This window comes from Solanum lycopersicum, chromosome 9, assembly GCF_036512215.1.
Source record: "Solanum lycopersicum chromosome 9, SLM_r2.1".
Lineage (NCBI taxonomy): Eukaryota > Viridiplantae > Streptophyta > Magnoliopsida > Solanales > Solanaceae > Solanum > Solanum lycopersicum.
This window is the reverse complement of record NC_090808.1, coordinates 5,995,160-6,012,331: the sequence shown is the minus strand read 5'-3', so window position 1 is coordinate 6,012,331 and position 17,172 is coordinate 5,995,160.

The following is a 17,172-nucleotide window of genomic DNA, read 5'->3' as shown; positions in this document are numbered from 1 at the left end:
TGTTTGGGGTGCTTCCAAAACACCTTCATTAGGTGAAAAACACTATTTTGTAACCTTTGTTGATGACTTTTCTCGAAGATTGTGGGTGTATACGATAAAAACAAAGGATGAAGTATTGTGAATTTTTCTCAAATGGAAGGCGATGATAGAAATTCAAAGTGGCAGAAAGATCAAGAGTCTTCGCACAGACAATGGTGGCGAATACAAAAATGATCTTTTTCAAAAAATTTGTGAGGAAAATGGCATCATTAGACATTTCACCGTAAAAAATACACCACAACAGAATAGAGTGGCAGAACACATGAACCGAACTTTGCTGGAGAAAGTTCAGTGTATGTTGTCCAATGCTGGCTTGGGCAAAGAATTTTGGGCTGAGGCAATAACATATGCGTGCCACCTCATTAATCGTCTACCATCTACTACTATTGGTGGGAAGACACCATTTGAAAAATGGCATGGAAAACATGCTGAAGATTATGATCTTTATATGTATTTTGCTTAATTGCTTATTATCATGTAAGAGAGTCAAAATTGTACCCAAGAGCAAAGAAAGCTTTATTTATGGAAATTACTTCTGGAGTCAAAGAATACCGTTTATGGTGTCTAGAGACAAGAAAAATTATTTTCAGCAAGGATGTTACCTTTGATGAATCTACCTTGACAAATAAGGTAACAGTTGAAGAAGTCAAAAAAATTGATGGTGCTTCAAAGCAGGTGGAGTTTGAGGGAAAGATTTTCCTCTTGAAGGAGAGCCAGTTGAAGAGGAGGTTCTATCTCAAGAACCTCAACCACAACTTGAATCAATAGCAACCGACAAGCTAAAAAGGACAATAAGAAAACCTGCTCGACTCATAGATATGGTGGCTTGTGCAGACTCAATTGCAGCTGATGACATTCCTACCACTCATGAAGACGCAGTCCAAAAGTTCACAAGAAGATAAGTGGAGGAATTCCATGGATGAAGAAATGCAATCCCTTCATCAGAATCATTCATGGAGATTTGCCAATCTCCCAGAGGGCAACAAAGCAATTGGGTATTTGCAAAGAAAGAGGGATTTCATAACCAAGAAAATGTTCGCTACAAAGCAAGATTGGTGGACAAAGGATATGCTCAAAAGGAGGGAATTGATTATAATGAGGTATTTTTTCCAGTTGTGAAAACACTCTTCTATTAGGGTTTTGTTGGCTTTGGTAGCACAGTTGAATTTGAAACTAGTTCAGTTGGATGTAAAAACAACTTTTTTACATGGAGACTTGGAAGAGGAAATCTATATGACTCAACCAGAAGGATTCAAAGTTTATGGAAAATAAAATATGGTGTGCAAACTTGAAAAATCATTGTACGGATTGAAACAATCTTTTAGACAATGGTACAAACAATTTGACAAGTTTATGTTGAAGCAAAGGTACATAAGAAGCAAATACGATCATTTTGTGTATTTGCGCAAGCTTGAAGATAATTTCTTTATATACCTTCTCCTATATGTTGATGATATGTTGATAGCTTCTAAGAGTCAAGAGGAAATTTAGAAGCTAAAGATTCAACTAAGAAAGGAGTTTGAGATGAAGGATTTGAGTGAGGCAAAGAAGATTCTTGGCATGGAGATAAAAAGAGATAGACATTCAAAGAAACTCTATTTATCTCAAAAGGAATATTTGAAGAGAGTACTAAAGCGATTCGGTATGAATAAAAAAATGAAGTCGGTTAGCACTCTGCTTGCTCCTCATTTTAAGCTTAGTGATGCTATGTCACCTAAGAATGAAGCTGAACGAGAATATATGTCAAGAGTACCATACGCTAATTCTATTGGTAGCTTGATGTATGCAATGGCTTGCACAAGGCCAGATAGTTCACACGTTGTTAGAGTTGTAAGTAGGTACATGCACAATCCGGGAAAGGATCATTGACAGACTGTAAAAAAAATGGATTCTACGGTATATTCATAATACTCTAGATGTTGGTTTGGTTTTCGAGCAAAAAGATAGTCAATATCTTGTTGGATATTGTGACTCAAATTATGCAGGTGATTTGGACAAATGAAGATCAACTACTGGTTATGTTTTCACTATTGCAAATGCACCAGTTAATTGGAAGTCTACTTTGCAGTCAACAATTGCTTTGTCTACCACTGAGGCAGAGTACATGACAATTACAGAGGCTGCGAAGGAAGCAATTTGGCTTCAAGGATTGCTTAGAGAGCTTGGTATTGGACAAGAAGAAACCACAGTATTTTGTGATAGACAGAGTGCTATTCAATTAGCAAAGAACCAAGTTTATCATGCAAAGACGAAGCACATTGACGTCCGATATCATTTCATACGAGAAATCATAGAAAATGGTGGAGTCATAATGCAGAAAAAATCATACTACAGATAATCCTGCCGATATGTGACAAAAGTGGTAGCTGCGGTCAAGTTTCAACATTGTTTGAACTTGATCAACATTGTTGAACATTGAAGATTAAGGTTGAAGACACAATCAAAATTGTTGTTGAGAGAAAGTTGAAAATAGAGAATCTTGCCAAGGTGGAGATTTGTTAAATTTGACAAGATTCAAAAATGGATTAATGAGAAGATATGATAGTTAGGAGGATAATTCTTCATTGGTAGAAAAATTTAGATAGCACCTTTTGTAGGTGAAATTTAGGTAAACCACAAATTGATTTCACAAGGAAATTTTGACATTTTGACATATTGTGATGTCATGGATGACATCACTAGGAAGAATTCACTCCTACAAATAGGTAGCTCCTAATTCATTTGAAAATTACCTCTAACTTGTCTTCTCATCTCCTAAGACATTTGTTTTTTTTCCTCTCTTGTACTGTTTCACTTATACTCTTTTGGAGTGAAATAAATATTGGTTGGTTGTGTCTGAGGAGTAGGCAAAAGGAAACAAAAGTTTATCGAACCTCGTTAATTCCCGGTGTTCTTTTTGTTGTTGTCTCATTTACTATTTATTAGCTACATTTAGTATAGCAGTTGTGATTCCATGACTCTCTATATATTTGGCTTCCGCAACATCTAACTCATCTATATTATCACTCTTTATTTTTTAAATATTTGGAGAATCACTATTTACACTATTTATTTTACTTTATGAATATTTTGTTATTATTTCTATTGATTTCTAATTAATATACTTTCTCCGTTTACTAAAAAAAATCTATTTCCTTTTTAGTTTGTTCTAAAAAGTATGACATTTTTTCTTTTTTGGCAACACTTTAACTTTAGCGTGGCATGTTTAAGACCACAAGATTAAAGGGCATTCTGGTACATTTGATATAACTTTAATTTAGAACCACAAGAATAAAAAATCTTTTTCTTTTCTTAAACCCCGTTTACGTCAAACTAGGTCATTCTTTTTTAAACGGAGGGAGTATTATTTTACATATAATGTTACTATTAATTAAATATCTAATATTCATACTTCTTTTTAAATGTAATATAATATTTAAAAATATATATTATTTAATATATAGTACTTTCATCCCGGATTAATAGTATTTTAATTTTTCTAATTTTCATCTATCTATAAAGAATAAACGCAATTAAAATTATAAGATGAAGATTTTAATTTAAAAATAAAATACAATATGATAATTTAAATATAAGATAATAAAACAATACATAACATTATAATTTAAATGCAAGATAAAATACAATGCATAACATATAATTAAGAATGTAACAAGAATTATGCCGAAAAAATGTTGAACGTGCATTCTGAGTTTCACAATCACGTTTTGCAATTATTATAGTACTGAAGTTTTTGAGGAAATGGAGTGCTACACGACTAATAATTACATGTATTATACTGCACAACATGATAATTAAAGTTGAATATGATCTTAATGCACCAATTCAAGATGTCGTAGAGGTTTCAACTCTAACGATGAAAATGGTGTTAGATGAAAATCTCTGATTTAAACAATTTTTAGCTATACATAAAAAAAATTAAGGACGATAATGCTCATTTTGAACTCAGTATGCATTAATAGAGCATTTATAGAAGTAACGTAATAATTTCAAAAAGTGAGTGCTCATGTAATTGTATTTCAATCTTATTAGAATATGTCCATTAATTTGTATATTATAGAATACTTTCTTGAAATTTATGTTATTTACAAATTTAAAATAAAATATTATTTTATATTAAATAATTTTTTTTAAAAATAAAACGTTATATCACATGAAAATTATATAACTAATTATTTGAAAAAGAAATAGAAATTTATATTATGAAATAAGAAAATAATAATGAAATAGAAACAATATAATATTGAGGAGATATAAAAAATTTCTTTTTAGAGAGTAAAATAGAGAATTGATTTAAAGTTGATTGTCTAGAAAAATTCTATATTTAGAGAGTAAAATAGAGGATAAGGTTGGAGATGCCCTAAACATTCTCTATTTTATCCTCTACTCCTAATTATAGAGAGCTGAATAGATTACTTTTTGAATATAATATGGAAAAATGCACAAGTAACCCTTTAATCTATGTCCGAAATTCCAGAGACACACTTATACTATACTAAGGTCCTATTAACCCCTGAACTTATTTTATAAGTAATTTCTATCCCTTTTCGCCTATGTGGCACTAGCTTGAAAGAAAAAGTCAACCAGCGTTGGACCCGCAAGATAGTGCCACGTAGGCATAAAAGGGGTAGAAAATTGTTAATATTTTAAGTTCACGGGGGTAATAGGACCCTAGTATAGTATAAGTGTGTCTCTGAGATTTCAGACATTGGTTGAGGGGGTACTAGTGTATTATCAAAATATAACATTATTATTTCTACTATTTTGTAATTAACATGTTATTTATCATATAAGACTATTAATTAAATCTTTAATATTCGTAATTTGTTAAAAATGAAATATGACATTTCTCAAAATATTTTATTTTATAAATTCTACTTTCATCTCGTATTAAAAAAAAGTAACTCTTTTTTTAATATTCATCACTTTGTGATATAACTTGATGTTATTATTAATTGGCGAAAGGGTCTGGTGGACCCTTATACTTGTACCAGTTTGTATTCTGAACCCTTCTATTTGACTCTTTGTCATCTGAACCCTTAAACTCAATTAAAATGAGATTTTTAAGACCCTCCAACCATGTGTGTAGCTCACTCTCTTTTATATAATTGACATGTCATATCCACATCAGATATATTAATGCCACATCATAATCATTTCATACTATTTTAAAAAACTTTTAACCAAAAATATTTATAAAATGTAAAAGAATAACATTTTAATTTTATTGGCATTTCTAATTCCCTCTATTTCATGATTAAAAAAAAAGACATTACCGGCGTCGTCACCATTTTTGTCGGCGTTGTCGCCATTTTTACCGGTGAAATCACATATACTTTCTCCCTCACCCGTCTTCATCTCCGCCACACTATTAGTATTTTTCTTTCCTCCTCACAACCTCCACAATAACGACAACATAAGCCACTTAACAAATCAGATCTGCCCACCTAACAACCAAATCCGGCCAACCTTTTAGCAATTCAACGCCTACTATTATTTCAACACCCCAAATCGCTTACAAATACAATTTCACACCAACCTCTGACGTGAATCTCTTTATCTAAAATTCACCTGAGATTTTCTTGATATTAAAATTTGTTGAAAAAGATAAGTTTAAGGAATTAGAAGGAGGCGATTGATGTGAAAGATTGAAGATGACTATGGTGTAGAGAAATTTTTTTTGACAACGACAGTGGAGAAAAAAATTTGGCAGCGATGGAGGGAGAAAAAAAATTGGCAGTGATGATGGTGGGTTCCTGGAAATCTTCCACTAGAAAAATGCATATATGGGAAAGATTTAGCAATTTTTTTTTGAGTAGATATGATATATGGGAAGATTTTCTTTGGCAGTGATGATGGTGTATTATCAAATTTATTTGAAAGATTTTTACTGGACCAACGATGGTGGAGTAAAATGCATATGGGAAGATTTTCTTTTTTTTTATTAGTTTTTTTTATCATATTATTTTAATAATTTAAAATTTAAAGTTTAAAATATGATGTTCACTCGCCTTAAATGTGTGTAATTACACTCTCTCGCCAACTCAGTTATTTTATTGTCATATAAGCATGGTCAACGGTCAGAGGAGTTTAATATATTGTATTTTATTTAGTTTAGCGGTCCAGATGACAAAGGGCTAAGTAGAAGGGTTCAGAATACAAACTGGTACAAATATAAGGGTCCAACAGACCATTCCGCCTTATTAATTTTCACTATGAGATTGCACAAAATTTAAATTATAAGATAAAACTTTAAATATTAAAATACAATACATAACATAATAATTTAATTACAAGGCAATAATACAATACAATACATAACATAATAATTTTAAAAAACACGACGATAATTTAGTAATCCGATAGATCGTCTCTAGATTTAATAATATTTGTAAAAGAAATTAAATATGATTTAGAGAAGTTGTGATTGTGATTGCGGTTTGCTTGTTGATTTCTTTTTTCAATTATTTGAAGTTGTTCTTTAAAAACTTTTAGAATAAAACATAATTTAATATAAAATAATTTTTTTAAACTTAAAATATTATATTACATGAAAATTATATAGGATAATTATTTAGAAAAAGAAAGAAATACTTTATATTATGGAATAAGAAAATAAAAATGAAATAACAATATAATATTGAGGAGAGAAAAGAAAGTAAAATTAAGGACTATCTCCTATTTAGAGACCAAATAGAGGATTGGACTGGAGATGTCCAAAATAGTGCTTTATTGAGATCTCCTCCATTTTAATTTGGTTGTATACTTAAATAATGAATTTTAACATTTAATATGAAATTTTAAGAAGTGGTGAATTTTTTATATGATATTAAGTTAAAGATATGAAATATACCAAATGGTTTTACCAAATTAGAAATTGTAATTTTTTTATATGTGTCAATTTGTTCAATTTTATATAAATTTAAGTGTGTAGTTGTATAAATTTAAAATCAGAGGAAATAAAAATACTTCAACTCTAGTCCAAATTATTGTTACGATATTAAACTTTATGAAAAGTCTTTTACCCATAAACTATTTAATAATGTATTTTAAAGGTGTATATATATTTCTACGTGGACATATTATCATTTATAATTATGCAATATTTTTTTATGTCTACGTGATTACATATATACGACAATAAACTTTATGAAAGACCTTTTACCGTGAAGAAAAGTAACTCAGTCAGAAATACATATTTATATAACCAAGAAAAGCTGGATAAATTAGGTTTAAACTACGTTACAAAGTTCAAAAACCAAACTAAAAGTCCAAGCAAAACACTAGGCTATAAGCAAAAATTCATACTAAAGATTAAAAAGGCTGAATTTGCCATGTTCTTCATGTTGATGCTAACTTTCTTCATCACCCTCGTGTTCGTGTCATACACGTATAAATTCGAGTTCTTATGCTGAAGAATCAACACACCACCATTTCTAACTCCAGCAACTGGAACAAGTTTCCCAATATCTGGCATTGATGTCGCGTATTTACCTGATGATTTCACATTCTTTGGACATAATCCATCAACTAGAACAAGTCTCCCAATATCTGGCATCGATGTCGCGTATTTACTTGATGATTTCAAGTTCTTTGGAGATACATAATTTATCGACTCTTCCACGATACTATGTTTCTTGGACAAACATTCCCCTTCCAAATTCTAGACATCCATTCTCCGCTTCTATATTCATAGTAATACCAATTTTTTCTGCTTGTGCATAGATGAAGTCTCCAGTTTTGTTTCTTATGAAGAAACCATACACGCCCTCCCCTGTATATACTTTACTCGCACTATTTATATTTCAGTTCAATTGATCTTCTTTTGGTAGCTTTCATTTTACAATCTGGTACTAAATCCTTGGCTTATAAGCTCCTATTATTTTCACATTTCACGCCAAGATTTTCCATTTATTTTGAACTTTGAATTGTTAACTGTTACCAGCAATTAAATGCTCCTTTCCACTTGTTGTACCAACTCATCAAAGGTGGACTGACCCAATGCTTGATATGATTCCTTTTCTTCAACAAATCCACATAATGAGAGTTGACATAACTCTAAAAATATGTTTGAGTTTTGTAGGAGCTTCCACATACGAGTATCTCTTTATCATCTTCATCGAATTTCTGCCTTCTGTATCCAAACCTGCTCATGAAACAAAATACTTCCAAAGCTTTTGGGCAATGCTAGATGTTAGAAAAAGATTTGACATTGTTTTTATTTGTTGTGTCTCATAACACCAACATTGGAGACAGTGTTCATTCTCATTCTCCTTAATTGTCATTTGTGGCAATCATTCCTTCCCACACCCTTCATAAAAGAAATTATTCTTGAAAGGCAAGCTCTTTTAATTGAAAAGAACTCTTTAAGTTTCCCATCCATCAAGGTTTATCGTGATTTCCTATATTCATTACCAGAGAGATAGAACTCACAATATGATCAGTCATTTATTCAGAAATATATTGTATGAGTTTCCTTTGATCCCACTGATTTTCTATAATAAAATTTCACCTCCATCTCCTCCTCTCCCTTTTATTTTCTTCCACATAGTACCAATCCACTTGTTTTGTCCAATCATCTTTCTCCATACACGAGATGCCCCTTGTCGTTGTGCCACAATTGGATGCCATCTTTTTACAATATTTGTTCCACATAAATTCACTCCACAAATAATTAGTGGATTCTGAATATCCATCATAATTTAGCAAATAGAGCGTCTGATACATCATGCATCGATTTGAATCCTGCTCCTCCCTCTGATTTGTTAAGCACATTGTTTCCCATGCAATCTAGTGTTTCCCTTTCTTACTCCTCCTGTGTGACTCCAAAAACTTTGTCATAATCTTATGAATCTGATTGATTACTCCATTAGGAGGATTCATAGCAGACATAAGATAAATACACATTGATTTTAAAACATGAGCCATTAAAACATACATCCCCACCATAAGTCAAAAGTCGATTCTGCCATCTCATCTCTCTTTTGGCAACTTTTTTTTTTATCATATCTTCAAAATATGACTTCTTTTTCCTCCCGTAAAAATTGGCATCCAAGATACATAAAAGGATAGACACCTTGTGAGACTTTAGTAGTTCTTTTAATCCTCTAATAAAATAGAATGACAAACCTTTTCATGCAGATATACACAACTCATGTTTAGGTTTATAAGCTGCCCTGGCAGATACTCAAATCTCCACAAAATCCTCATCATTGTTTTCATTAACCTCTTATTCGATGAACAAAAAAGGATTGCATCATCCGTATAAGACAAATGAGTAATCTCTCTACTCCATTTTGGCATCACAAATCTCTTGAATTTTGAATCCTCATTTAGCTTGTTGCTAGTTGATACATACCTTTGCTTCTATAATGAACAAAGTAGGGGAGAGGGGATCACCTTGCTTCAATCCTAAGAAGATTGAGAAAAACAAAAGACTAGCCATTAATTAACACGGAGTACTAGTAATTAGATATTAATCTCAACACGATATAAATAATCCTCTCATCAGAAAAAAGTCTTCTCATAACTTGAATAAGAAATATCCCTAACACCCTATATATGCTTCAATCATGTACAACTTCACCACAACATCATGGTATTCATTCCTCTTGTTTATGTCTCTAATTATCTCTTGCCTTTTAAAATATTTTCAACAATACTTCTTCCTTTCATAAACCCCTACTGATTCTTAGAGATAATATCAGGAAAACCCGAATTATTCTTTCATGCAATACCTTTGACAAATCTTATTAAAAAAAAAGCTCAAGCTTATAGGTCATAAATCTGAAAATTTAATGACCTTCTCCGGAATTAGAACTACATTCGTGTGAGATATATATTGGTATTTCACCACCACAGAAAATAACCATCACCATCAACCATATACCTTTCTTTATAATCTCCCAACATGTTTGAAAAATTCGTCTGAAAATCCATTTGGCCCACATGCGTTCTCTTTATTCAAGTTGAGCACTGCTTCCTTAACTACTTCCTCTGTAGGCGCCCTTGTTATTTCGATATTCTATTTATAGTTATATTTCAGCTTGATTCTCATATCTTTGACCCTCTTTAGATTGTTCACTAACATTAATTGCTTCCTTTCCTATATTTAAAATGGTAAGTATCGTATCCCCTGCTTTGTCTGAATTTCGTTAATCATCGGTTTCCTCATTCCTTTCACAAAGAAATGAAAAAACCTGTTATTTCAATCTTTTTTAATTAATCATTGCATCCCATTCTTTTGTTTCTTGTAATCCTCTTCTAGTTGATGATATTTTCTTAGAGAATCTTCAGCTTTAGCTAAATTTTATTTATTTTCCATTGAAGGGTTCATTAGCAATATCCTCCATATCTTCAAAGATATATTCTCATACATTTTATTACTTCACTGCATATCGCATACACTATTGTTATGATAATGTCCAACTTCAAGAAGTCTTTTGCTCCAACTTCCATCTTTTTTCATCATTAAATGCTTGATTGCCTGACTTCTTTAACTCCAAGTCTAAAAATTCAAAAATTTCAAGTTAGTTTAGTTAATTAAATTATAAGAATGACACTTAAAACTCAAGAAAAAAGTTAAATAATATGTCGGTAATTTGTCAACTTATCACTTATACGAGGCTTATGACATTGACGAAAGAGAAAAGGCTCTCACATGAAGCTCCTCTTTAGAAGATAGGGGTTGTTCAAGTAACTCTTTCCCAACTTCAAGAAGTCCTTTGTTGCATTCCTCCTCAAAACAAAAACACGAGCTAGGAAATCATTTTATTTTTTCACAGCACACAAAGAACAAGAAGAGCACTACAATTTTGAAACCAGATTTAAAGTCTCAAAAACCTAAAAGAAATCACCAAAGAGTAAAGGGAAAAATTGAAGTGCAGATAGATCAAACAGGTGTCATCAGATACTAGTTTCTAAAGAAAAAGTAAGCTTGAAAGAAAAAAGATGGGTTAGATGAAAAATGGAGCGGATACATCACAAGCATCACATATCTGTCAATGAGTGAGTAGGACTATTTGACAGATCTGCACTGCCTATGGTGTATGCTCCCCATTTTCATATAACCCCTCATTTTCTCTCCGTCTCTCTTACTTGTTCTCTGTAAACTACAATCTGGCGTTACCTTTTAGGTCTTTCTACACTTCAATTTTTTCCTTCTCTAGTGATTTCTTTTGGGTTTTTGAGAATTAAAACCTGGTTTCAAAATTGCGGTGCTCTTCTTGTTCTTTGTCTGTTGTGAAAAAAAAGAAATGATTTCCCTGACACGTGCTTCTGTTTCTGAGTACAAATGCAATAAAAGACTTCTTGAAGTTGGCAAATAGCTATTTCAGCATCCCCCCCCATCTTCTAAAGAGGAGCTTCTGGAGAAACTTGTTGTGAGAGCCTTTTCTTTTTCTTTCCTCAATGTCATAAGCCTTGTATAAGACGTGAGTTGAAAAAATTACTAACATATGAATTACCTTTTTTTCTTAAGTTTTAAGTGTCTTTGAGTATAATTTATTAACCTAAACTAACTTAAATTGGTGGATTTCAGGACTTGGAGCTAAAGAAGCCAAGCGATCAAGTATTTGATCAAGAATGATGTAAAAAAGATGGAAGTTGGAGCAAAACAATAATAAAAGTAAAGATTGAGAAGTCAAAAAAATCATGCCCAAGTTTAGTTTCAATGGAGACGTTTATGAGGGTAGAAGAGCTTGAATTTGACTAAGTATGAAAAAGAAACAAGTCTGTCTCATTCTACGAAATGAAAATAGGGAGACAAATTGGAATGTCTCCATGATTTTGCTCCACGAAATTGGCAGCAAAAAGTCATCTTTGTCCAGTTTTTGAGAGTTTTATAAATATGAATTAGGTCATTTTTTTTGGGGTGTTGTTGATTTGAGCAGTCTAGGAGGAGTATCTCTAGTTAACTTTTCAAGGATTAAGAGATTCTTACCATAGAGTTTGCATCTTCTTATTTGTATAATATTGAACTATGTTGATTATTATATTTCATATTGTATTTTCTTTTTCTAGTATGAGTATCTTAACCTATTATTACTAGTTGTAGACTCTTATGACTATTATGTGATTGAATACTATCTTATATTGCTTATTATTATTTGGGTTGTGATTATCTACTTGTTTACAATCTTATTTGTGAGGTTGCAAATACTAGATTTAGCCCTATATATTTATTTTTTTCTCGGAAAGGTGAAACTTGAATTGTTCTAGCATTGATTTTCATATCAATGTTATCCATAAATTGTGGTAAATATATACAATTTGATTTATAATAGATTGTAATGTTTGTTTTCATAATATATGAAACCTACAATTGAAATACCATAAATTATTAAAGATACCATAATTTACAATGGTGGTAAATATGTCAATTTAACAACTTCAATAATAATAAAAAATGAATCAACAATTCAATTCCGTACAAGAAAGATCAATCGTAGGAATAACAATATCATAACAATTATCAATAATTCTGATAATATTCTGTTATGAACTAAGGCCCACCCAATATGGATGCCAGAGTCATGGAAGTAGTTATTGGGCTGACAAGAGCAAGTGGGCCAAGAACAAGCAACAGGGCCACGCTAATTGTGAATCCGGGTTGAGAAGTCGGTGTGGGAACGGTTCCATCAAAAAGGATAATGGTTATGTGATTTAGGATTATGACAATTATTAAAAAACATGAAAAATAAATAAATAAATACATAAATATATTTTAGCAAAAATAGACACCAAGTTTGAAATTCAACAAAGAGAAAAAAAAACTAGAAAGGACGTAAAATGAGAAACGAAAAACTCTAAAAATTTGTATTCTATATATAAGGGGAGGGGGAGTTATCTTTAGATTCATGTAATTTAGTTGAATGATTGTAATTAATCTGTACATAAGAGTGAAATCATTACTAATTGCAAAACAATTGATTTGAAATTCAAAATATCTTCTAATATAATAATTAGATTATACAACATTAGATATTTGAGTTAAAGTTTGATAAGATAGATTTCTATGTTTAAATGTGAATTATTTATGTGGATATGGTATCAATAGCAAAGCTGACTCTTTGCTTATGTAACAATAAAAAATTCCATAGGCAAACCTCATGGCCTAATGAAATTTTTTATCGTTACATAACCAAAGAGTTATCTTTGCTATTTATACCATATCCACATAAATAATTCACATTTAAACATAGAAATCTATCATATCCAACTCTAACTCAAATATCTAATGTAGTATAATATAATTATCAGATTAGAAGATATTTTGAATTTCAAATTAATTGTTTTATAATTAGTAATGATTTCACTCTTATCTAAAGAATTAATTACAATAATTCAACTAAATTACATGAATCTAAAGATAACTCCCCCTCCCCTTATATATAGAATACAAACTTTTAGAGTTTTTCGTTTCTCATTTTACATCCTTTCTAGTTTTTTTTTCTCTTTGTTGAATTTCAAACTTGGTGTCTATTTTTGCTAAAATATATTTATGAGGTCTCCAGTTTTGTTTCTTATGCAGAAACCATATGCACTCTCCCCTGTATATCCTTTACTCGCGCCATATGTATTACACTTCAATTAATCTTCCTTCGGTAGCTTTCCATTGTACACTCTGGTAGTGAATCCTTGGCTTATAAGCTCCTATTATTTTCACTATTTCAGGCCAAGATTTCCCCCTTTTTTTGAACTCTAAATATGTTAACCATCAACTCTGAATTACCATAAATCAAGATCAAGTCACCATAAAAGAAATTCAATCGATGCAATAATAATGAAGTACTCATAATCGAAATTAGAGAAGTCAAAGTAGAGATGCTCAGGAGCAGAAGATTCAAAAACCTTTGTGAAATCAAGATCATCTACCTCCATATAGTGACCTTCAAGAGATAGTGTTACTAGATGAGAGGCATCCTTCAAAATTAATATAGCATGTGAAATTGAGTGTACATTCTCAACGTGGGGACATTAGTTTCAATTGTATCTAAGTTTTCTAGGATAACCAACACCAATTGCTCAAGCAACGGGCAATGATATATTAAACTTTCCAACAGTTCAAAAGAAATTATGACTTCACATAAGTTATTATGATTGTTTTATACGTCGAATAATATGTGTAGTAAATAATTATATTAATTGTGAATTTGTGGTATGTTAGATTCTCATGTAATTATTGTTCATCATCTTAGTTGGAGATTCAGATTTGAAAATATCCTAACCTACTTCGAACATATATATATCGTCTTGTGAAACGTATTTAAACACATGTAATTACTTCTTTAATTTGTTTCTAATCACATTTTAATATAGTATGAAGGTTTAGACTTTGTATTATTTTAATATAAATTATTTTACATATACAAATAAATAAAGAGTTTATTCATAAATAATAATATACATAGTGTTATAAGTACATAAATTGTATGAGTTTTCCGTGACCGAGAGGTATAACAAAAAGTTTGTCTGTTTAAAATTAATGTAATTATTTTAAATTTAAGTTTATTTCACAGAATAAAAATAAAGTTAAAATTGTTTGTGCATAAAATTACAAGAAAAATGCAAAAAGAGTATAAAATAAAAATAAATGAACATGTTTTTACAAAAAAAATATAGATTTACAATAAAAGAATTATATTTAGAATTCTATGTTGAGAAAAAAAGTTAAAAATAAATAAATTATGTAATATAATTTGTTAGTTTGGATTAAAGAAGTTATTTTACATTTCAATTGAAACGTACATTTTTTTTAATTAGTTAAGTTAACCAGTAAATTATAAGTAAGCAAATAAATTATGTAATATAGTTTGTTACTTTAAAATTATATATATCTTTTAATAGCTATATTTTTAAAAAAATATTATTAAGGGAAAACGGATCCTTAAGCCAAGTAATGGTAAAACAAAAAAAAAGAAAATCAAATTGACATTTTCCGTTTTTACATTTCATTTTTTATTAAAATTGTCTTCTCATAATATCCGTGCAAAACATATCATATGTATAAAAAAAACAATTACTTTGAACGGGAGCAACCAAATTAATTGATTTTTGGAAATAAATTTAGAACAATATAATCCAACAAAAAAATTATATAGTAATTAAAATATTATATAATTATTTTTAATATCATACAATTGATATATTTTTTTAAAGAAAAAATTACAAAATTTAAAAGAATATTTGTAATTTTGAATAATTTATAAAATAAATAAGTAAATGAAATAATATAAAAAATTATTGTCAAATTTAAATAATGAAATAAGTTATATATTAATTTATTTGCATAAAAATTCTATTATTACCAATTAAATGAAGTTAATTTTTAAAAGTATGATATTTTACAAATGAACAGCCACAATTGATGAATTACAGAATACACAAAAAATGCGGATAAATATCCGGTCAAATATACTTAGGTCAAGTAATATTCAATGGCCTTATAGATTAATGTCATGTGTACTATATAATAATTTATGGTTGAGATCCATTTAAATTATACATTTATTAATTATAATAATAAAAACAAAAAAGTTGTCAACTTTTTAATTTTTTAAAACTATGAAATAAAGCAATTATGTGTACCCAAAATAATATTTTCAAGGAAAAAAAAATTAAGATTGACGGGATATTGTCACGACTCAAAACGGGTCGCGAGTGGCACCCACACTTATCCTATTATGTGAGCGAACCAACCAATCTAAACCCCAACATTTCAACCATAATTAACATAATATAATGCGGAAGACTTAAACTCATTAATGAAAATCGATTAAATAACTTTTAAAAACTCCATACTTATTATTCCCAAAATCTGGAAGTCATCACCACAAGAACATCTATCCTCAAGATACTAAATCTAAGAATATCTAGGAAGCTAAAATAATAAACAGCTAGTCCATGCCGGAACTTCAAGGCATCAAGACATGAAGAAGAAGATCCAGTCCAAGCTAGAAGCATTAGCTCACCCTGAGATCCGACGTGATGAAGACTGACTAGAGTTGCGGTTGAGTTGAAGACGACGGTACGTTTGCTGTACTCCACAAATAACAAAGGAAGAAACATACAAGTAGGGGTCAGTACAAACACAAGTACTGAGTAGATATCATCGGCCAAATCAAAATAGAAAACAGTATATATCAGATAATATCATAAATCAACTACAATACTCAACATGTGGCATTTACAATTACCATAACCCTTGGTCACAACACCAAGCACATCAATGAGGACTCACGCCTCCCCATCATACTTATTTGGGAATTAGGTTCATTAAATTGAGTATATTAACATCTTTCAAAATTCATTATCTTTATTTCTTTTGTGTCGGTACGTGACACTCCGCTCCATATACTATCCTGGTGCCGGAACGTGACACTCCGATCCTCATATACTATCCTGGTGTCGGAACGTGACACCCAATCCATATTCTATCCTGGTGCCGGAACGTGGCACTCCGATCCATATACTATCCTGGTACCGGAACGTGGCACCCGATCCATATACTATCCTGGTGTCGGAACGTGACACCCGATCCATATACTATCCTGGTATCGGAACGTGGCACCCGATCCATATACTATCCTGGTGTCGGAACGTGACACCCGATCCCCTAATCTCACTACTTTCGTTCATCAAGCCTTCTTTTATACCAAGGCATCATCATTAACAAAGTAGATTAGGACTTTTCAAGATTTAGGATTCAATAGCTTCATCATGCTTATTTTATCACAATTATATAATCACATTCATGCAAGCATACGATTAAGCATATAGAAGGGTTTACAACACTACCCAATACATATCATTCGCTATTAAGAGTTTACTACGAATAGCATAAACCATAACCTACCTCCACTGAAGAATTGCGATCAAGCAATCTACTTTTCCAAAGCTGCGTTCTTCCTCTCTCTCAATCGATCGTTTCTCCCTCTCTCTCTGTTCTTTTTTCTTTTTCTTATTCAAACCCTGTTTCTTTTACCCTAATTAGCATATAATTAAGTATAAAAGATGATAAAATACCCCACTACTTGTTTCAAGGTTCTCTCTTTTAACCCCCAATTAATTAAATTATTAACATTAAACCACTAACTTTATAATTATAAGCAGGAATAGTCCAAAACGCCCCTT